The sequence below is a fragment of the Triturus cristatus genome, chromosome 1_2 (assembly GCF_964204655.1).
Source record: "Triturus cristatus chromosome 1_2, aTriCri1.1, whole genome shotgun sequence".
NCBI classification, from domain to species: Eukaryota; Metazoa; Chordata; class Amphibia; order Caudata; family Salamandridae; genus Triturus; species Triturus cristatus.
Window position 1 is genome coordinate 723,404,714 of NC_140580.1, and position 25,358 is coordinate 723,430,071.

At 47.5% G+C, this 25,358-nt stretch overlaps 1 pseudogene; it reads right to left on the reverse strand.

Moving 5' to 3' along the window:
* Positions 1-9,443: 9,443 nt before the first annotated feature.
* LOC146867902 (uncharacterized) overlaps positions 9,444-25,358 on the reverse strand; it is a 36,563-nt pseudogene continuing 20,648 nt past the window's right edge.

Here is a 25,358-nt window from a genome sequence, read left to right on the forward strand (position 1 = left end):
TAGCGTAAGGGTAAAAATTACTATTCCAACTCCAGAGAGTGCAACAGTAGGGAAAACGTTGGATAGCGTAGGGGTAAAAATTACTATTCCCACTCCAGAGAGTGCAATAGTAGGGAAAGTGTTGGATAGCGTAAGGGTAAAAATTACTATTCCCACTCCAGACAGTGCAACAGTAGAGAAAAGGTTGGATAGCGTAGGGGTAAAAATTACTATTCCAACTCCAAAGAGTGCAACAGTAGGGAAAGCGCTGGATAGCGTAGGGGTAAAAATTACTATTCCAACTCCAGAGAGTGCAACAGTAGGGAAAGCGCTGGATAGCGTAGGGGTAAAAATTACTATTCCCACTCCAGATAGTAAAACAGTTGGGAAAGCACTAGATAGCATAGTGATTCTATTAACATTATAACCAATTTAATAATTTCTTATAAAAAAATTGCATGTTAACAATGTTTTAAAAAAAAAAATATTATTAAATACCAATTATGTAAAATAAATATTTAAATAAATAAATTTTAATTACATCCCACACTATTCCCCCTTTAACACACAACACACTACACATAAAAATTCACATAATTAATTTAATTATGAATTAATCACTTAATAAAATTAAATCACCAATTAATTACTAATTAACAATTAATTAATTAACTATAACAATAAAGAAATATTATTAATAAACTAATTATAATTTATATAATTAACAAAATAATAAAGTAATTTTACAATTAATAATTAATTAAAAATTAATTAATCTATTAATCACATTATTTACCAATTATTAATTGATTACAAATTAATTAATCATAAATACCAATGAAACAATACATATTAATTCATTAATTATAATTACATTACTTCCCACCCTATTCCCCTATAAACCCACAACCCACTACACATTAAAATTCACATAATTAATTTAATTATCAATTAATCACTTAATTAAATTAAATTACCAATGAATTACTAATTAACAATTAATTAATTAACAATAAATAAATATTAATAATAAACTAATTATAATGTATATAATTAACCAATTAATAAAATAATTGTACAATTAATAATTAATTAACAATTAATTAATCAATTAATTACCAATTATTAATTAATTACCAATTAATTAATCATAAATACCAATTAAACAAAACATATTAATTCATTAATTATAATTAAATTACTTCCCACCCTATTCCCCTATAAACCCACAACCCGCTCTGATACTAAAACGCTAAATTAAATGTAAAATAATTATAAATCTCTAAACATTTATTTTTAAATGTATTAAAATACATTACAATAATCTTTAACATACAAATAAAATACATATTAAATGACATTACACTAAATAAATATCGATATTATTGACATCGAAATTTTTACTTACGATATTACTTACATCGATATTAATTACTTCGATATTATTTACTTCGATATTACTTACCTTGGGATCGATATTCTGTCCATCGATATTCTTGACTTCGATATTCTGTACCTACGATATTAAAAACACGATATTATTGTAGGTCGAAATTTAAAACTCGATATTTTGGCTAACCACCAAAATACACTACTATGATTTCACTAGTCTGTACCCGTTGGTGAACAAGATGAAGTTATACCCCTTAGGCCACCCAGCATCATATATAGGTACTTTAAAAGCACAGACAAATACTTTGTGTTAGTTAAATGCCAAATCTTTACACCACGACAGCTTTACTTTCCCGTACTACCATACAGTGTTGACGAGAAGCTAATGTTCCCCTTATGTCAAACATGAGCTGAAAGTAAAGAGCTTAGCGAGTGCAGGCACACTAAAAAACAAAGGATGCTCACAGGGGCCTAGTGTAACATCGAGGTACAGATGGCCTTGAAGAAAGGATACCGGCTAGGAAGAGTACACGATGTTTGGCACTTTGAGAGGACCACAACCTAGCTCTTTTCTGAGTATATTAACTTGTTTCTCAAAGACAAACAGGAGGCATCAGGGCATCCAGAATTGTGTGCTAGCCAGGCTGCAAAGCAAAAATACATTGATAACTACTACGCTTATGAGGGTATTTGCTTAGGGCCCCAGTTCACAGAGGTCAACCCTGCCAAATGGCAGTTAGCCAAACTCGGCCTCATCTCATTATGAAAAAATGCACACAGCGTATATACCTGTCAAACACAACCATAATCAAAGATCCTGATAAACTGTTTAAGTATCTTTTTGCGCCATGTTACGAGGTGTCCAGCTGCAAGTTTATTGATGATGAGACTGAAGCTTTGTGTTGGAAATGCACAAAAGAGTACCCAACAACGTGTAACAATATAAACGTCCTCATAGCCTATTTCACAACCGCCCATGCTCGCTTAGAGCTTTACAAGGTTATGGATAAACTATAGGACCAGTGTTTGTATCACAATACCGACTCGGTTATTTTTGTGAGTAAAGTAAAGGGTGAAGGCCCTCCTCTAGGTGATTATCTAGGTGAAGTGACCAGAAAACTCTAAAAGGATGAGTACATTATTGAATTCACCGGATAAGAACCCAACACCTTTTCTTACAAAACGACAAACAACAAAGCATGTATGAAAGTCAAAGCCATCACTTTAAATGTTAACAACACTCTCAAAATCAGTTTTGATAGTCAGAAGGACCTGGTGAATAAATGCTCAGCATCGGGCGGCCGTGAAAATGATAAAACAGTAATTGTGCACAAGCGTACCATAGCCAGGTCCCAAACAAAATTGCAAATTACAACCCAGCCCTTACATAAAACTTTACGTGTAGTGTTTAATAAAAGGGTCCTAACTGAGGCCTACGCAACCCTACTGTACGGTTATTAACAGGCCTTAGAGCAGAGGGCCCCTACGCTATGGACACCAGATTGCAACATCCGTTCCCCTGTGTTTTAGTAGGTCCCTTAAACTGCAGTAAAATCTACTTTATAAAAAAAGCTATTAGAAAATGCTCCCTGGGTTTTATCTCAAACCCCTAACAATATTGTATGGATTTATTCTTGCTGGCACGATCTTTATACTTAACTATCCCTAAGGTTCCCACATATTAGGTTTATAGAAGGTATATCTAATAATCTCAACGATGCTGCTTTGTTACCTCTGAGCCTTGAACACATGGTGATTGTAGACAGCCTTATGCGCGAAGGTGGGGATTATCCAGAACTAGAGAACGCTTTTACTCCATATTCACACCACCACAACCTAAGCATATGCTACATGATAAAGAACTTGTTTTACAAGGATAAAATTAGACATTGTATAGGTTTCAGTGCCTCATACCTTGTTTTATTTAAAAACCTCAGTGACAAACAGCAGATATCAATCATAGCTAAACAGATGTACCCGGAAAGCACCCAACTTTTTATAGAAGCATTTAACGATGCTACTGAGAATCCCCATGGCTACTTGCTGGTCGACTTAAAACATAAAACTCCAGAAGACTACAGATTATGTGCTGGAATTTTTCCCCCTGACCTCCCTGTCACTTACACACCTAAGACCAAATCCAATTGGCCGCACTCTGCTCGTCTTACCAGCAAGTTGCCCCAAGGAACTGTGGCACATGTAGTGGCGTCGGCGAGTACGCCTGTGCCACAGTGTTCGAAGAAAGTAAGTGTCGCATTAGCCATCACTGGACACGTGTTTCGAGGTAGTTGCCTCTCGTCAGCAGGGAGTAGGTGAGTGTGTGGGGGTGCCGCGTAGACTGCCAAAAAAGTATTAAAAGGTAAAGTACCACTCATGGCGCGCAGGTGCTGGTCCAGGGCTCGTCAGCCCAATGGCTCAAATGAACCTTAATACAACAAATCTAATTAGCCGCACTCTGCTCGACTTACCAGCAAGTTGCCCCAAGGAACTGTGGTCCATGTAGTGGCGACGGCGAGTACGCCTGTGCCACAGTGTTCGAAGAAAGAAAGTGTCGCATTAGCCATCCCTGGACACGTGTTTCGAGGTAGTTGCCTCTCGTCAGCAGGGAGTAGGTGAGTGTATGGGGGTGCCGCGTAGATTGCCAAAAAAGTATTAACAGGTAAAGAACCACTCATGGCGCGCAGGTGCTGTTCCAGGGCTCGTCAGCCCAATGGCTCAAGGGAGCCTTAATACAACAAATCCAATTGGCCGCACTCTGCTTGTCTTACCAGCAAGTTGCCCCAAGGAACTGTGGTCCATGTAGTGGCGACGGCGAGTACGCCTGTGCCACAGTGTTCGAAGAAAGTAAGTGTTGCATTAGCCATCCCTGGACACGTGTTTTGAGGTAGTTGCCTCTCGTCAGCAGGGAGTAGGTGAGTGTATGGGGGTGCCGTGTAGACTGCCAAAAAAGTATTAACAGGTAAAGTACCACTCATGGCGCGCAGGTGCTGGTCCAGGGCTCGTATGCCCAATGGCTCAAGGGAGCCTTAATACAACAAATCCAATTGGCCGCACTCTGCTCGTCTTACCAGCAAGTTGCCCCAAGGAACTGTGTTCCACGTAGTGGCGACGGCGAGTACGCCTGTGCCACAGTGTTCGAAGAAAGTAAGTGTTGCATTAGCCATCCCTGGACACGTGTTTCGAGGTAGTTGCCTCTCGTCAGCAGGGAGTAGGTGAGTGTATGGGGGTGCCACGTAGACTGCCAAAAAAGTATTAACAGGTAAAGTTCCACTCATGGCGCGCAGGTGCTGGTCCAGGGTTCGTCAGCCCAATGGCTCAAGGGAGCCTTAATACAACAAATCCAATTGGCCGCACTCTGCTCGTCTTACCAGCAAGTTGCCCCAAGGAACTGTGGTCCATGTAGTGGCGACGGCGAGTACGCCTGTGCCACAGTGTTCAAAGAAAGTAAGTGTCGCATTAGCCATCCCTGGACACGTGTTTCGAGGTAGTTGCCTCTCGTCAGCAGGGAGTAGGTGAGTGTATGGGGGTGCCGCGTAGACTGCCAAAAAAGTATTAACAGGTAAAGTACCACTCATGGCGCGCAGGTGCTGGTCCAGGGCTCGGCAGCCCAATGGCTCAAGGGAGCCTTAATACAACAAATCCAATTGGCCGCACTCTGCTCGTCTTACCAGCAAGTTGCCCCAAGGAACTGTGGTCCCTGTAGTGGCGACGGCGAGTACGCCTGTGCCACAGTGTTCGAAGAAAGTAAGTGTTGCATTAGCCATCCCTGGACAGGTGTTTCGAGGTAGTTGCCTCTCGTCAGCAGGGAGTAGGTGAGTGTATGGGGGTGCCGCGTAGACTGCCAAAAAAGTATTAACAGGTAAAGTACCACTCATGGCGCGCAGGTGCTGGTCCAGGGCTCGTCAGCCCAATGGCTCAAGGGAGCCTTAATACAACAAATCCAATTGGCCGCACTCTGCTCATCTTACCAGCAAGTTGCCCCAAGGAACTGTGGTCCATGTAGTGGCGACGGCGAGTACGCCTGTGCCACAGTGTTCGAAGAAAGTAAGTGTCGCATTAGCCATCCCTGGACACGTGTTTCGAGGTAGTTGCCTCTCGTCAGCAGGGAGTAGGTGAGTGTATGGGGGTGCCGCGTAGACTGCCAAAAAAGTATTAACAGGTAAAGTACCACTCATGGTGCGCAGGTGCTGGTCCAGGGCTCGTCAGCCCAATGGCTCAAGGGAGCCTTAATACATCAAATCCAATTGGCCGCACTCTGCTCGTCTTACCAGCAAGTTGCCCCAAGGAACTGTGGTCCATGTAGTGGCGACGGCGAGTACGCCTGTGCCACAGTGTTCGAAGAAAGTAAGTGTCGCATTAGCCATCCCTGGACACGTGTTTCGCGGTAGTTGCCTCTCATCAGCAGGGAGTAGGTGAGTGTATGGGGGTGCCGTGTAGACTGCCAAAAAAGTATTAACAGGTAAAGTACCACTCATGGCGCGCAGGTGCTGGTCCAGGGCTCGTCAGCCCAATGGCTCAAGGGAGCCTTAATACAACAAATCCAATTGGCCGCACTCTGCTCGTCTTACCAGCAAGTTGCCCCAAGGAACTGTGGTCCATGTAGTGGTGACGGCGAGTACGCCTGTGCCACAGTGTTCGAAGAAAGTAAGTGTCGCATTAGCCATCCCTGGACACTACTTTTTTGGCAGTCTATGTAGCACCCCCATACACTCACCTACTCCCTGCTTACGAGAGGCAACTACCTCAAAACACGTGTCTAGGGATGGCTAATGTGACACTTACTTTCTTCGAACACTGTGGCACAGGCGTACTCGCCGTCGCCACTACATTGACCACAGTTCCTTGGGGCAACTTGCTGGTAAGACGAGCAGAGTGCGGCCAATTGGACTTGTTGTATTAAGGCTCCCTTGAGCCATTGGGCTGACGAGCCCTGGACCAGCACCTGCGCGCCATGAGTGGTACTTTACCTGTTAATACTTTTTTGGCGGCCTACGCGGCACCCCCATACACTCACCTACTCCCTGCTGACGAGAGGCAACTACCTCGAAACACGTGTCCAGGGATGGCTAATGCGACACTTACTTTCTTCGAACACTGTGGCACAGGCGTACTCGCCGTCGCCACTACATGGACCACAGTTCCTTGGGGCAACTTGCTGGTAAGACGAGCAGAGTGCGGCCAATTGGATTTGTTGTATTAAGGCTCCCTTGAGCCATTGGGCTGACAAGCCATGGACCAGCACCTGCGCGCCATGAGTGGTACTTTACCTGTTAATACTTTTTTGGCAGCCTACGCGGCACCCCCATACACTCACCTACTCCCTGCTGACGAGAGGCAACTACCTCGAAACACGTGTCCAGGGATGGCTAATGCGTCACTTACTTTCTTCGAACACTGTGGCACAGGCGTACTCGCCGTCGCAACTACATGGAGCACAGTTCCTTGGGGCAACTTGCTGGTAAGACGAGCAGAGTGCGGCCAATTGGATTTGTTGTATTAAGGCTCCCTTGAGCCATTGGGCTGACGAGCCCTGGACCAGCACCTGCGCGCCATGAGTGGTACTTTACCTGTTAATACTTTTTTGGCAGTCTACGCGGCACCCCCATACACTCACCTACTCCCTGCTGACGAGAGGCAACTACCTCGAAACACGTGTCCAGGGATGGCTAATGCGACACTTACTTTCTTCGAACACTGTGGCACAGGCGTACTCGCCGTCGCCACTACATGGACCACAGTTCCTTGGGGCAACTTGCTGGTAAGACGAGCAGAGTGCGGCCAATTGGATTTGTTGTATTAAGGCTCCCTTGAGCCATTGGGCTGACGAGCCCTGGACCAGCACCTGCGCGCCATGAGTGGTACTTTACCTGTTAATACTTTTTTGGCAGTCTACGCGGCACCCCCATACACTCACCTACTCCCTGCTGACGAGAGGCAACTACCTCGAAACATGTGTCCAGGGATGGCTAATGCGACACTTACTTTCTTCGAACACTGTGGCACAGGCGTACTCGCCGTCGCCACTACATGGACCACAGTTCCTTGGGGCAACTTGCTGGTAAGACGAGCAGAGTGCGGCCAATTGGATTTGTTACACCTAAGACCAAGACCAGAGCCTATAAAAAGAGCCGTTATAGACTTTTCATAACGTTTACAATCTAGACCTTATAATTTAAGGTGTTGTCCATGTCTTGCCATCTTTGCCATAATTTAGCCCTCCTAAAAATGCTGGTTACAGCTTGTCCTCACCATAGTAAGGCCAACCTGTGTGTTGCTTTGTATAATTTAGTGAAAGCCATTTCAGAAATAGACCTAAACACTCTAAAAGGTAATGTCCCGATATGTGAGCGCCAGTTACGGGTGCTGAAGAATAAGCATCAATAATAAAAGGACTTCCCTCATTTCCAACAAGCAACTGGTAAAGCAGTAGTGTTGACTTATAGATTCTTTGTTGGGCATAACTATACCCATAATTATATGCAACCTTTCTGAGCAGTGAGGCAGCATCCTATGAAGATGTATCTGGTGCCTAGACAGCAGCTGGAACAGCTGGGTCAATCTACAGATGACACCTGGGATATACGGAAAAATTAGACGCTCCGGCTAGATGCTGAGATTAAAGACATTTTGAGCCAGACTGATTTAATGCTGTACAACAAAGCAGGTCCATACTCCAACTCATTACAAAACTTTTAAAATATTACAAACAATGGAATACCAAAATAAAATAAGCAAACTTTATATACTTTGGATGCTGAACAACTTCCACCCACCCGTGCAACGCCTCAACATCAACAACCAATTCCTCAGGCACCACCCCAGCCACAGATATCTTTGTTGATGACCTGTTAAATAATATAAGTCAAAGGTACCGGGGGCAGTGCAAATGCTGTTGAGTAAAATTGCAGTTTCTAAAGACCTGACCTCGGGGAATAAGCGCCCAAACCAATATTTCTCCATAATACTCCTAGAAGTTGGGATCAGTTTCTGCGAGCATCTGCGGAACTCAACATCCCTTCAGCGCTCAAATTAGTCATTCTAATGATTTGCATTGTAATGGAACTCGTGATAACGACACAGTTGTGATATCGACTGCGTTGTTAAGCCATGCATGGTTTTGGCATGCGTGGTAACAGATGCTATTCTGTTTTGATGGTTCTGTAATAACTAGCGTTATAAACATCTATAGAAGCCTGTAAAACATTCACGTTTTGGTAGGTGTTGTAGGCCGTGCAATATCTCCACATCTTAGACTTTGAAAATCTATTAAAAGGCTCTAGCACAGCTGCTATTAGCTCTGTGTGCATTACAAAATGATGAACAGAGTGTTGTTTTAATAATTTCTGAAACACTTTGTTTAGGAATTCTTTTCCTGAGTCTATTTGTAGTTTGTGAGGGGTTTGGCCTTTCCCGAAGATAGCTTTAAAAGGCTCAGTGACGCGAGCCTCACTTTTATTGCTTAGCGCTTCTGGAAAGGACAATACACCTATGACGGTTAATATATATCGAGCGCCGTTATATTGCTTTGCTAAATCTTGAAAACTAATTAGGTACACCTGCCATTGATAATCTATTTGTGCATTAACGATGGTCGGTCTCCTCTTAAAGTGCCTCCTGGCTGGTTTGTGGAGTGAATACGCCTCCTACCCAGATAACCAAGCCTTCAACGGGGCACTGTTTACTACTTCATTTTCATCAAAAGCCCTTCTAAACAGTGTTTCGGCAGTTCCAAAGCTTCCGACTCCTCTTGTATCGTAATAAAGCTTTCGTAACCTGTCAAATGACATGTTATCAGCCTTTACATCCCAGGAAATTAAAGAAATGTTTTGTGCAAGGACATTTTATTTAAAATAAAGAATGTTGGCAAAGCATAAACAGGACATACTTTACATTTCCTTAGAACAAGTTTTATCGGCACTGATATTTTTACAGATATACTCTCCATCTCTCTAGAAGGGCCTCCCAACTCTGGCAATACATATGTATCCAAGGCGTAATGCATCAGCAGCTAGCCAAGTCACATTCTGGTGCTTGTCGTAAAAATGCGTGAGTCTGTAACATTAAATAATAAATTAATTATTTTGAAACAGTCTTTGTGGGGCTAAATACCCAACTCTTCTATTTTTAAATAAATATTGCACATACACCTTTCTGCAAGCCTTTCTATCGTCTTTCTATCAAAATACATGCACAGCTCCGGCATACACCAGAGTTTTGAGCATGGTTCGCTGGAGTATCTGATCTATTTGCGAGCCGCTGACAAGATCTGAATCATATCAGCATGGACATATTTCTTTCCCTCGGACTGCCCATACACCAGCCTTAACAGTTTATACACTTTGTATGGGTCTAAAAAACTACATGAATGATGGATTGTTCTTGATCTGTATGAGTCGGACAGACACTTGTGACCTTCCTGCTGTGGATCCTTAATTTTATGACTGTAGCCAAGGCTGTAATATTTCTGTTTGACACATGTGAGTACAACAGTCACCGCAAAACCTTTAACAGGCAATATGGGCTCGTAGAGGACGCCTGGAGTTTCCTTTTCAGAATTGATGCTCTTAGAGGTGCAAATATTTTTCTTATGAGCCTCTTTGCTTTGGTTTGTGGAACTTTCAGACTGTTTTGAACAGCATAAGTAGTACGAATTTACGTCCTTAACTTTTGCTGGGTGCCCCTCTGCCACGGTTCTTTTTGGTGAGGCTTCCTACGGTTCAAAAGAAGACAGAGAGACAATCAATTAGTTAAAAAATTAATTATCGCAATATACACGTTAAGTGTCTATAACGTTTTTTACTAACCTCGTCATTTTCACGGCACTCAGCGGCAGCTCTGAAATCTTGAGAGTTGCAGAGGTCAATTGAAGCATTACAGGAGTCGCAGCTTGCGCCCAGCTGTTGCCCGATGACAGCCTCAGGAGCTGCTCCCTCCAAAAGCCCTATATCTTCATAGACAGATGAGTTAGGAGGAACTATAGATTATTCAGCCTCTTCAATGTCGAAGAAATTGTTTCCAACATTTACTTCATTACTCGAGGCTTCACTGTTCGCTGCTGTCGACCTTAATCGGAGATACCAGCTGAGGTTAGTCCTTGAGGCTAAGCACTTCCATTCAATGGCAGAGGTCCTTGTGAACACCTTTAACATCACAACCCACATCTTCAGGAGCTCCCTGTTGGGCATTCTCTTCCAATACCAAAGGTATTAGGCATTGATAATATCTATCGATCGTGGTCCCACCGGGCCGCCAGCCAAGGGGGTCCTTTTGATGAGGGTACTGTATCTCTTCAGGCTGGCTAGGTGCTCTCTTTCTGTAGGACGGCTCTTGGTTGTTGCACAGCTCTCTTAAGAGCTCCTCATATGTATTCTAAGCACCCCAAAAGAGGCATACACTTCTAAATCACATCATGGTCACAGGTGTTCCAAGGGTTCTGGTTTGCTGAGGGCTCCCGCATAGCCACGCCCCACCTGTAGGACCTTGAACACTTTGCTTGATTTCTCGTCCTGCCGTCTCTTCGTCGAGCCTTACATGATCTTGTGCTGCAAAATTAAGTATCATTGGGCTTAGACCCGTACAATCAAACAATTATTAGCACTGAGATGTCGCCGAAGTGGACTGGCGCAGTGTAACTAAGTATGATTCACAGATGATTCTAACAAACTGATTCCATAAGGATTTCTCACTTTGCTGACAATATATATGCATTTATGTTTCGTTTAATGCACAGCGCATTTGAGACACCTAGAGTGTGGCATAATAACTTAGAAATATAGTCACAAAAAACAGTATCTGCCAGTGGCCTGTCTCTTGCAGATTATCAGCATTAGAATCCCCTGGGAGTATCAATATTGGTCTGATATCTTGCTAAAGTCCTGAGGAAGGTGGTGTCACCATTCTCTAAGCCACCAAAACGCATGTCAACAAATGCTGTTCAGATCCTGCTATATGCAGTTGCCTTAATTGATCGCAGAGATTAAAAACAACTTTTTGTCTCCCACCCTCTAGATATATGCATTGATGAATGTAGTATGAGTGTGTTTGAGATGGAATGTATGTGAGGTAGTGTGTATGAATGTCTTTTTCTTGTTTCTTTATTCGGGGGTTAATGATGCAAAGATGTTTGCACATGAACATGTCATGTTATTACTATGCAACATTGTTTGTAAATGTTTAACATATTGATTTTATATGTAAGAATATGTAAAAGAAAGTACAAAAATATTTTAGATAAAACAAAGAAAATAAATAAATATTGTGAATATTTATAAATATGGTTATATTTTTGGACTTTGTTGTTGTTTAGTTTAATTTAAGCCCATGTTGAATTCATTTTCAGTTTGACAAAAGAAATATAGGTCACGAGGGAGCTTATTCAGATTGGGACCTTGAACACGTGTCTATCCCATGACCTCAATGATGTCACAACACACGTGATCACACCCCCAGAGACCGTGACCCCTACGTCAGTTCCGGTGCGGAACCTCCAAGAGACCAGAAGTCCCGGTCAATGATGATGTCACTTGCGGGCGGAGCAACCTGTCACTTTTTTGATGATGGGTAAAGGTATCCCCTCTTTCTACTTCCTAACTAACTCTACATTTTCATCTATCCATTCCAACTTTAAAATATTCTTATGTCCCTTGACCACTACCCTATGTTCTGTTGAGCTTGCTTCGCCACATTAACTTAATACCAGGAATAGGGGGTGATCTGACAACAGATGTATTCCTTAAAAACATCCCAAGATACTAAAGGACTACATTCTGAATCTTTGAAAAAGAAAAACTGATTAATACAATCTAACAGCAGAACGAAAACCCCCATCTGAAAATAATGATTGATCCAGGGTTAACTTGGCACTTTCTTAGGTGCCTTCAGCTGCTACAACTGTAATCCATTTTGTGGTCCAAGCTCAAAATAGGATTAAACTTCCACCCCCACATTTCTAATCTCTGAGTTGAGCCAAGTAGCAATACCAATTAGAGGGTTGTTTGTGTTCTCGTTAAAAAGAGATCTGGCTTGGATTGTTCCGGATAAACAAGACCAAGGGCACTATTTATAATTTGGTAGACAGGTTATCCTCCACTAGGGTGAAAGAGTAAGTTACTCCATCACCCTGACAGAGGTCACAACAACCTAATTTTGAAATATCCGTTGTGCCAGCAGACATTTCAAGTATTGACAGAAACTGCTTTCAAGATGGTTCCTGTCAATGTATTGTAACATGACATAGCCATATGGCAAAGTTACAATTTATTTGTATTTTTACAAATAAAACCCCAAAGCATTATTTTGTTTTTGAAAAATAAACAAAATGACCCCTCGCATCGGGAGTTACTTCCCATAGTGAGGGAGACATTTTGCAGTTTTCACTGCTCCTTTCTGCCATGACTATCCTGGTGGTAATGGGCAGTGAAAATTGACCTGTGTGTCTGCCCATCTAAATTAGGTGAGCGGAGTTTAACCACTGCAGAGATGGAGTAGTCTCTGCCGTCGCTACACCAAAGCCAAACCTATATTTAAATTGCGTAGGCGTCAGAGTCAAACTTACTTGGCTGTTTATATTCGCCTGTGGGAGCAGAGGCAAGTGTGATTTGCATATGGCTGGCCCCTGTCTCTAGTGAAAACTTGACAGAAAAGAATGGACTGGAGTGTGATCCAAGCAGTTGCCAATGGATGAGACTTTATCAAGCATCCACCCATCACTAGTTTGTTTCAGTGTTACGATATAAGTCCATTGATACAACATTCAGTAGCTAACTCATGAACAGTGAACGAGTAGCGTAATGTTTCATATGTTTCAATTAAAATGTATACATCTTGAAACCACTACATGTCCACTGTCTGAACGTATGTCATTTTCATACTCAACACCTGTGGGAAGGAGCCATCAACAAGTGGTGATTGCTGTTTAATCCTTGGAGAGAACCTCCTTCTACTGCAACTACCATATAAGCATTGACACCTGTATGAGGACAAGGACATAGGGTTCTGTGCAGAGACTGGGGATGCTCCGCCTATCATACAGTCTGCATCTACATCAGTGGTGTTGATGGAGCAGGTAAAGCAACATTTTGTATACCTTCTCTATTCTGCATGAAAATACTAATTATGTAATCGATTTATATTTCAATATGAATTAACTGTGTGCAGTATTATACTTACCAACAAAATGCATTTTTTGTAAACACAAAATACACGCGGGACTCATTGCTATTTGCATGGCAGAATAACTTAATGATTAAATATGGTACGCATATTAACAATAGAAGATGTGGTAATAGAAAATTGCATGATTTATGTTGCTTTTGTGATGTTTTGCGTTCCTGTAAGGACCGAATGGTGAGTAGTATTGCTTTAAATGTTGCTATAAGCTAGGAAAATACTAATATATAAAGGGATTAGTGTGGGTTTAACATTAGAATCTTCATTTCCGCATATTAATTATTTTTTTGTGTTTGTTTTGCTTAAGTTGGCATTCGGGCCTACCAAGCCATGACATACAAAATGGAGTTCGGAAGTGGCCACCGTCTTTTGAGCGCGATGTCTACTGCGCAGAGTCGGATGGCTCCGAAGATCTCCAGGCATCCTCAAATTCAGAGCACAGTGTTCCTGGTCAAGGATAGGAACATGGAGGACTGCCAGATTTCAGTCAGTAAAACCACCCGGACAAACAATAGTCACCTATGATGAAGATTTAACTTTGTTGCATGAGTATGACATAGACTGAGTAAGTGACCCAGCACTTCTCTGAGAACCCAAGTCAGTGGGAAAACTGGACTATATTACAAATTTTGTCAAATGGACCAATCAGATGCTCTCTTGGTCTAAGAAATGTTTCATGTTACCCAGAATTTTATTATAAAAAGGGTAGTAGAATAGAGAGGTGGGTTGCAGATCATATCCGGAGGAGAGTGCGATCCGTGATCGATTCGCATGCACAATTACTTGGTCCTTTGGAGATCATTCGGACTGTGTCGTGCCGAGCAAATAACTTTTTCCCGGACTTTTGAGTCTTGGCCTGCTCCCGATTGAGACGATTGAGCAAAGAATTTGGGCTATGCAGAGCCAATTGAATTAGAAAATAACCCTGATAGCAAGAATAGGTAAATATAAATGTCATGAAAATTTGTGTTGATTAATTAAAATTGGAACTTTGATTGACTGAAATGCCAAATTATGCACCTAGAAGAAAATTAATTAGATAAACTAAATATTGATTAACTGAGAATGAGTTTGTGGTTTCTTTAAATAGATCATAGAATAAGAATTCAGAAGCTTTAAATGTGTTTTGGCTGGTTCTAAATCACCATCAACCAGTGCAACTAATTGGTCAATTTGACCAAGTGGTGGAGTGCCTTGATGTTAAGGTTAGGATTCTATAGGTGTTGATGTATATATGTAAAATTTTGTAACATATTTCTTTCCCTATAGGTAATAAGGTACCCCCCACATGTCCATCGTATTCGTCATCCTCCTGCGTGCAGATATGAGTGCGTTAGTGTGAATGTTGGTGTTATGGGCCCCACCAATGAATGTGTGTGAGTGAATAAGTGTGGTGACGGATCTGTGACGCAGGGAGGATCTATAAAGTTTCCCCCCCCCTTTTTTCCGCGCTGGAACAGTTTTTCTGGTAGCAGAGTTATGGTTTTATTGCATTGGTTTGGTGATTATTGCTTATTGATTTTTTATTATTGAATGCGGATGTTTGGTTGATTATTGATCTATGTTCTAACATTCTGGTGCCGATCACGATCCGGTAAAAAATGTCCCCGTGCGACTCGTATCGGGTCTTTTTACCGTACGAATCGTACAAGTGCCGTACGAACTGGCAATCACGATTCGCATGGTAAAAAGTCCATACGAACCGCACTGGGAATCATTCCCCACACGTCCTCGGGTCGGAAAATGTGTCCGACACGTCCTCGGACGATTTACCTTACAAACGTGAAAAGCCAAGTCCGACCGAGGAATCACGATCCATCCCGTGCGTCCGAGCGTACAACCGTATGGAAAAAACACCGTCCGCACCGAACTCCTATAGCAACCATGGAGACATGTGCCCGCATACGCGCCCAACACTCCCCCCAGCCCCCGTACATCCGACACGTACCCCCCGTGTATGTATACCCCCACCCATCTAGGTACACCCCAGTACGTTCAAGTCGTACCCCCACCCCAGTACGTGTCGTACCACCGTCTATGTACACCCCAGTACGTTTGAGCTCCACCCCCACCCCAGTACGTGTCATACCCCCCGTGTACCTACACCCCAGTACGTTCCAGTCGTACCCCCACCCCAGTACGTGTCGTACCACCGTGAACCCACACCCCAGTACGTTCCAGTCGTACCCCCACCCCAGTACGTGTCATACCCCCCGTGTACCTACACCCCAGTACGTTCCAGTCGTACCTCCACCCCAGTACGTGTCGTACCACCGTGAACCTACACCCCAGTACGTTCCAGTCGTACCCCCACCCCAGTACGTGTCGTACCACCGTGAACCTACACCCCAGTACGTTCGAGCCCCACCCCCACCCCAGTACGTGTCATACTCCCCGTGTACCTACACCCCAGTACGTTCGAGCCCCACCCCCACCCCAGTACGTGTCATACCCCCGTGTACCTACACCCCAGTACGTTCGAGCCCCACCCCCACCCCAGTACGTGTCATACCCCCCGTGTACCTACACCCCAGTACGTTCCAGTCGTACCCCCACCCCAGTACGTGTCGTACCACCGTGAACCTACACCCCAGTACGTTCGAGCCCCACCCCCACCCCAGTACGTGTCATACCCCCCGTGTACCTACACCCCAGTACGTTCCAGTCGTACCCCCACCCCAGTACGTGTTGTACCACCGTGAACCTACACCCCAGTGCGTTCCAGTCGTACCCCCACCCCAGTACGTGTCATACCCCCCGTGTACCTACACCCCAGTACGTTCCAGTCGTACCCCCACCCCAGTACGTGTCGTACCACCGTGAACCCACACCCCAGTACGTTCCAGTCGTACCCCCACCCCAGTACGTGTCATACCCCCGTGTACCTACACCCCAGTACGTTCCAGTCGTACCTCCACCCCAGTACGTGTCGTACCACCGTGAACCTACACCCCAGTACGTTCCAGTCGTACCCCCACCCCAGTACGTGTCGTACCACCGTGAACCTACACCCCAGTACGTTCGAGCCCCACCCCCACCCCAGTACGTGTCATACCCCCCGTGTACCTACACCCCAGTACGTTCGAGCCCCACCCCCACCCCAGTACGTGTCATACCCCCGTGTACCTACACCCCAGTACGTTCGAGCCCCACCCCCACCCCAGTACGTGTCATACCCCCCGTGTACCTACACCCCAGTACGTTCCAGTCGTACCCCCACCCCAGTACGTGTCGTACCACCGTGAACCTACACCCCAGTACGTTCGAGCCCCACCCCCACCCCAGTACGTGTCATACCCCCCGTGTACCTACACCCCAGTACGTTCCAGTCCTACCCCCACCCCTGTACGTGTCGTACCACCGTGTACACAGTACGTTCGAGTCCTACCCCCACCCCTGTACGTGTCGAACCACCGTGTATGTACATCCCAGTACGTTCGAGTCCTACCCCCAATACAACCTCCTAACTACGGAGCGCACCCCAGGCCCCAACATCACAACCGCATGTACGAGTCGTACCAAGCCACACACAAGGACAGCACCGTACAACCAAATGGCCCATGTACACACCGTACACACGCTCAAAACGCACGGACACAACCAGGACAAAACAAAACAACACAACAATACACCATTCGAATGGCACAAAGCCACTAAACATGGCCAAAAAACACCAAAACAACACCTTCACTGACCTGCAACTGCCAAAAACAAACAGAGGCCCAATACACCACCACTCCTTATAACCAACCCACCCACAATTCAAACACAGCCACACCCACCAATGGACCAATAAAAAGGGCCCACACACACAAACCATGAGCCTTTGCAACAGACCCACTGCTGCCAGACCCCACAGACAACCCACAGCACCAGACCTCAACCTTTACTACACCTTACACTTGCACACCTTCACACAACCACCTTCACAAACACACCCTCATCACATTCACACACACACGCACCTGCACAACCACACCCACACACCCACAACCATCCACACACCACCCCCACCATCCACACCCCCCCCCACCATCCACACCCCTCATCATGCCCACTACCAAGAATCCAAAGTTCAGTAACCGAGAGTTGGAGGTTCTTGTTGATCAAATCCTCAGAGTCGAGCCACAGATCTTTGGAACATTGGTCAGAAACACCAGCCAGGCAGCAAAAACAGCCATGTGCCAGACCATCGTCGATGCTGTGAATGCTGTTGCGGACACCAGACGGACCAGGCAGGAATGCCAGAACAGGTGGTACGATCTGCGGAGGAGGGTCCGAGCCAAGAGGCAGGATGAACACGACCAGGCCAACGCCACCGGAGGAGGGCCCTCCCGCAGACCCGTACACTACCATCCCTGGGAGGAGAGGGTGATGGCCATACTGCCGGTGGAGGCAGTCGAAGGATTAGAAGGACTCCGAGACCCGGGTGAGTACACAAACAACGCACCTCACATGGGGGGAACGGCATCCACAACCAACATCACTAACAGGCACGGAAGCACCACAAGCCATCGCATGACTCAACCACACTCCATGAGCACGCACATGCCACTGCTGCCACCATGCCCCATGCACCCAGCTGGACAATGTCAAGTCACAGGCCACAGAAGACAACAACACATGACACGGTAACCCGGATGGCGGGAGGCTGGGCCCAAAAAAGCACATAGTGCAACTCAGAAGCAGACAACAATTCACTCTACCCATATGGCCTAGGTCACAGCCAGACAAACACTGTGTCCCAACACAGGAATGACTTGCCAGCAAATGGCGGACGCCTTGCATCAACACATGGGGGTGAAGGCACTGTTTTGCACATGACAGCAGCTAATGAACAGCCAACATTGTGAAAGAGTGGCAGCACACACCACCACAGCAGGAGCGCACAGACACACATCACACCCAATGGGTGCCTGGAGATCAGAAACAAACTCACATCAACAAGCCAAGGGCCACTCAAAGATCTGCTAACAGTGTGTGCCCAGGAAGCTGGGCCGAGGTGACAGAGGGTGACACACGGAGGGAGGGAGAGGGGGACAGAGAGGGAGGGAGAGGGGGACAGAGAGGGAGGGAGAGGGGGACAGAGATGGAGGGAGAGGGGGACAGAGAGGGAGGGAGAGGGGGACAGAGAGGAAGGTAGAGGGGGACAGAGATGGAGGGAGAGGGGGACAGAGAGGGAGGGAGAGGGGGACAGAGAGGGAGGGAGAGGGGGACAGAGAGGGAGGGAGACGGACAGAGGGAGGAGGCTGACACACGGAGGGAGGGAGAGGGGGACACAGAGGGAGCAAGACACAGGGAGAGCTAATCAGCCGTGTTGCGTGTGTGAATGTCTGCTCGTCAGCAGGTAGACTGCGTGCATGTAGACAAGGGTGGCCAGTGCCAGAACCCCCCCTCTTCACCATGGCAAAACACAGGGCCATGTCACAACCTGTACACGGGAACAAGGACAGCTACCTGGATCATATAAGTGTGTGGATCCCCTCCATGTGCGCATGTACAGTGCTACACGGAAGGCGCCAATGCATGGCTCGCCACACCTGCCCACTCCACTGCTGACTGCAGTCACACTTGACGCAGCAAGTAAGACTGTGCCACACATAGTTAAAGGGGCCAAAGTGGTGCCCAAGGGACACACCCATGCACAAGTGCACTGTGAGTGGAATGCAAGACAGATCCTAATTCCAAGAGGAAATGTGCCAACTTTGGAAATGATGAAACATGGATGTTGCATGGACCAAAATTAACATTGTCTCTCTCACACACAGGTCAACGTCGTGGTGCACCCCCCAACACTGGGGGGGAACACTCACAGGACCCGGATCTGCAGGAGCCCGATCCCACCGGCAGCGACCACTCTCACCACTCTGCGGACGACCCCGACCGACCTGGCCCCTCTGGTGTCCAACCACCTGCAGCACCTGCGTCAGGTACAACTGTGCCAACCACCACCCCCACTCCTGCCACATCCCAGGAGACACCCAGGATCCCTGCCCCAACACCACAATGCAGCCAGGCTCGCCAGGAGGGACACGGTGTCCCGGGCACCCAGGAGGAGGCAGGCGACAACGCCAATGCCACCCCTCAGGGGTCCCGGAGACCCCATGTGCCCACAAGTGCAGGCCAGGCGCAAGTGGGCAGGGGTGGTGGGAGTGGAGGACGGCGGAGGCGCGAGCCTGACCAGTTGGCTGGGGATCCGGTATTTTCCCATGTCCGTAATATCCTGGACTCATACCGGCAGGACACCACGGGCATGGCCCAGGTTGTGTCCGTCCTCGAGGGGATCAAGGCCCAGCAGGCCCAGCAACATGCGGAGCTAATTGCCTGTCTACTGGTACACCAACGGAGGATGGAGGACAGACAGGCTGAGCAAGTGACGGCATTCCAGGGGATTCACGCTACACTCCGTCGGATGGCCGACACCATGGCCGACCCTCCCTGTGCCAGAAGGCGGAGAACATCACCACCCACAGGGAGGGATCAGGAGGAGGAGGAGGAAACATCCGACGGAGCATCCCAGACGTCGTCACGGCCTGCTGGTGAGGTTCCCCGCAGGAGGCCGGGTCGTCCACGGAAAGGACCGTGAGGGTGGCTGCTACATCACCATCTCCCAGGACACCTGGCCTGGCACCTGGCCCACTGGAGCAACAGCATCACAGCATCAAGAGACATTCTCTGCCACATGGCCCTGCTGGTCACTGGCTGACCAATGTTGACAAAGACTGTGGCATGGACTCTGAGGATTTCCAATGGCAAGGACACCAACTCCCCTACTGAACTTTGGATTCCCTAATCCCAGAAAGCCCCTCACTTTGTCCCCCCCCCCCCCAATAATAAATCACACTATGAAGAGTAGATGCCTGCTGGTAGCATTATTACCTAACATGTGTCTTGTAAAGTCTAAACATGCCTGAGTCATCTTTTCTCTTCAACCATCCACACCCTGGGGCCTGAGTCTGGCACAGGACACATGGGTCACAGTTTATTAGGCAAGACAGACATGGAGCACCATACACACCCGTGATGGGCACAACCAGCTGAGGGGGTGGCCGAACAACCTTGCTGACACACACATTGAGTACACCAACAGTCATGCGCAGAGGTCAGGGATCCAGTCCAGTGTCCTGGGTGGCACCCAGGTATGTGTAGACAGGTGGCATAACCATGTCCTGCAAGCTTGAGTCCGGTGGATGCAGAGAATGGGGGCCTGGCCAACGTTGGATGCATGGGGATGGCACATGTCACAATACCCACGCAGTCATGGACATCATGCCCAATACACAGTCTCAGCCCACACACACAGCTTGCATCTTGCGACTCGACACATTGACACATAGCCACAATCAGGGAATACCATGCCAGACATGCAGGATGCACCGTGCCAACACACCAGCATTGACTGAGAAGAGGCACCTTGGAGGCATAGGGACACCTTTATTAGTCATGTATTCGGGTTTGCAGAGGCAACTCGAAGTACACATGAACACATCATGTGGAGTGACATGTGGGTCCAACACTGGCACCCCCCTTCTGCAGCACAAATGCGTGATAGCCATGGTACTGGCACACAAGCGTCGGCCAACAGCTAAATACCCACAGCTGCACACGGAGAGCCTGCCATACACCATAGATCCGCTGATGTGGAAGTCCCACACCATGTCAAGCCAATGCTAACCGTATGTGTCCGAGGGCAGTGTCACACACATTGATGCCATCATCACAATCCACTATCCCATCACTGATGACTGTCAACCAGGCAGACCATCTATTCAGGTGTACACAGCTGCATGTCGTGTCCCATGGGGATGCGACATGGCTGCAGAGGAACAAAACCCCGACAGGGGCAGTGTGCACACATCGTGAACAACTGCCACACCCAATACACCCCAGATGCATCCCTTACCCCATGGAGACTTCCAAACGTGTCCGTGCCTGTAACGCTGAGTCAGCCCACGATGTCATGTCCATGAGGAATAGCAGTGCCACAACAATGCAACCAGCAAACGGCATGCACAGGTACCTGGGGAAGATAGACACACAAGAAGTCAGCCACAAAAAGCACAGCCACTTGCATGTGCATTTACTCGACACATGTATGGATGACAACATGCCAGGTCACAATTATGACTGGGGAAATACTACCATCACTGCCACCATCACTCCAGTGACACACCCACACACACCTCTGACCCACGTGCCAAACATGCAGGTGGAGACACACATCACAACGCATGCCACACGGGGACCAATGCGTGCACACTCAGACACTGGTACTCACCACTAAGCAAAGAAGTCGCGTATGAGCCGAGTCCGGATGTCCTCTTGCGGCTCCACATCCTCCACATCACTAGCCCCATTGCCAAGCCCTTCGTCCTCCACGGGTGGATGGTCCTCGTCATGTTGGTTCAGGATGAGTGGCACAGCTCTTTCAACTGCCATGTTGTGCAGCATGCAGCAGACCATGAAGATCTTGCAGACCTTCGCCGGGGCATAAGGGAGTGCACCGCCGGTCTCCGGAATCGGCTCTTCAGCATGCCAAACGTCCTCTCTATCACTCGCCTTGTCCGGCCATGGGCGGTGTTATAGCGGAGCTGGGCCGGCGTGATGGGGTTGCGGAGAGGTGTCAGCAGCCAAGGCATGTTGGGATAGCCAGCGTCCCCTACATGGGAAGCACATGGACATCGTTAGAACTGGTGAAGCGGTCGTGCTGGTCGGCTATACAGAATACAGGACAGACAGACTGTACCCACCAACAACACATGCCCGTTCGTTGCGCAGCTGCATCATCATATCAGGCATCCCGCTACGCCTCATGATGTAGGCATCGTGTGCTGATCCTGGGAAACGAGCACAGACATGTGAAATCACCATATTGGACAGACACACCACAAGGGCATTGATGGAGTGGTAGTGCTTCCGATTGCGGTACGCCACCTCCCGTGCGTGTGGTGGTACCAAACCTACATGTGTCCCATCTATGGACCCAATGACATGGGGCATCCCTCCCAGGGCATAGAATCCACGCTTGACCTCAGTCATCTGTTCAGGGGTTGGGAACTTGATGAAGTCATCCAGGTGAATCAACATGGCCTCCAAGAAATCATGCAGCACACCGCTGAACATGCTCTGGGACATGCCACCAACATGAGCTATGGTATTTTGGAAGGTACCCGTGGCAAGAAAATGTAGGGCAGCCATTACCTTCAGCTGGGGTGTCAGTGCCGTAGGATACCTGTGCTGCGGTTGCAGGTGTGGTGCCAGTCTCGCCGTCAGCTCCAGGATCAACGGTTGGGTGAAGCGGTAGAGCCGGATCCTGTCATTCTCCTGCATGGCAGCCAAGTCTGGAATTCTTCGGGCAAGAGGCGGCGCTCTGCAGTAATTTGGAAGTGACAAGGAAGAGTGAGTGCACTACGACAACAACTCATGTCTACTGAGCACATGGAAATCTGGCAATACACACATGCTACATAGGGAGTGAGGTATGTGCTACATGCCCAGGACACGTATGGATGCAAGGTGACACTCCTTCCAAGACCCAGCTACACACGGAGATAGAGCACCTCCCCATGCCACGCCATGGGAATAGCTGTGTCCCAGTGCAAGTGAACAGCCCGACGGAAGACAGGAGTGACATACACCCACACATCAGCAGAAGTGGGATGCCGATTGCAGAGACTGGTTGCGGAACACCGGAGCCACAGGTCACATGACATTACACTAGGCCTGCCCACACACCTTGCCATGAAGGTGCACATGTCATGACTCACCACACATTCCTTGTGAGGATGCTGACATGGCCTTGTCACGCTACTCCGTGTCCCATGCATACATGTGCACCTCACATCCGATAACACATGTGGCATGGTGTGCGGGACAGTGTGCAATGACAATCTACACACAGACACATGTTGGTTGCTGCAACGGCTGCAGCTTTTGAGGGTGCTACAACATCAACCTGATGGAAATCCCGGACACATGAATGACATAGTCACATTGTGCACTGTGGGTAGTGACAAGTCATGTGTCATGACCCCTGTACCGGGCATCATGGGACACTTCCGTGTGTTGGTGACGCTCACCCCAAGTGCGCAGTCCGACATGCACACATGTCAAAGGAGTTAAGGGCATGCCTGGCACACATTGCACCGTCACACAGTACACCTATACACATCTCATCATACATCTGGTGCCTTCTCCACTCAGGAGGCATGTTCCACATCACAGCCTGTCACACCTGTGCCCCACACATGTAGTAATGCACAGACGATGCCTTGATGTCCATTCCTGGACAAGTATGTCCATCCATGGACAAGTATGTCCATCCATGGACAAGTATGTCCATCCATGGACAAGTATGTCCGCCCTATTCCTACCTGTGTGTCGCCTATCACCACTGTGATGTGTAAAAACCGCCGTACTGCTGCTAAGAGGGCCTGTGTATGTTCCCAAATCACTGTGGGAGTGCTGCCGTATGTGTACCCATCGTGATGGCGAGCGTACAGGCATTTGTACGGTCCGTACCACTACGAGTACGCATACGCGTGCAGACCCATAGTGATAGTGAGCGTAGATGCGTGTGTACGGTCCGTACCACTACGGGTACGCATACGCGTGCAGACCCATAGTGATAGTGAGCGTAGATGCGTGTGTACGGTCCGTACTACTACGGGTACGCATACGCGTGCAGACCCATAGTGATAGTGAGCATAGATGCGTGTGTACGGTCCGTACCACTACGGGTACGCATACGCGTGCAGACCCATAGTAATAGGGCCGTACACACGCATCTACGCTCACTATCACTATGGGTCAGCACGCGTATGCGTACCCGTAGTGGTACGGACCGTACACACGCATCTACGCTCACTATCACTATGGGTCAGCACGCGTATGCGTACTCGTAGTGGTACGGACCGTACACACGCATCTACGCTCACTATCACTATGGGTCTGCACGCGTATGCGTACCCGTAGTGGTACGGACCGTACACATGCATCTACGCTCACTATCACTATGGGTCAGCACGCGTATGCGTACTCGTAGTGGTACGGACCGTACACACGCATCTACGCTCACTATCACTATGGGTCTGCACGCGTATGCGTACCCGTAGTGGTACGGACCATACACACGCATCTACGCTCACTATCACTATGGGTCTGCACGCGTATGCGTACCCGTAGTGGTACGGACCGTACACACGCATCTACGCTCACTATCACTATGGGTCAGCACGCGTATGCGTACTCGTAGTGGTACGGACCGTACACACGCATCTACGCTCACTATCACTATGGGTCTGCACGCGTATGCGTACCCGTAGTGGTACGGACCGTACACACGCATCTACGCTCACTATCACTATGGGTCTGCACGCGTATGCGTACTCGTAGTGATAGTGAGCGTACATGCGAGTGTACGGCCCGTACCACTACTTGTACGCATACGCGTGCAGACCCATAGTGATAGTGGACGTAGGCATGCATGTACGGGCCGTTGCCATGCATTTGGGGTGCCCTAGGGCCCCGAAACGCACCGTACCTGTGTGTGATGCTCCAAATTACATAGGGGACAAGTATTAAGGCCTACATGCATGCTGGTTGTCATGGAGACCAAGTTCAAATTTCGAAATTGTTCTGGAAGGTGCACAGCAGAAGTCAGTTGGAATTATTCTACTTTGTTGCAATGTGTTTGTGGGGCTGACATCATGCAGGAGAATGAAACCGATAGAGAACCCACAGACTGCTAGGTTTGAAGGGATTGGTGGAAACATAGGATGCAAATGTGAGTGACCAATCACTCTGTACTCCTGTGCATG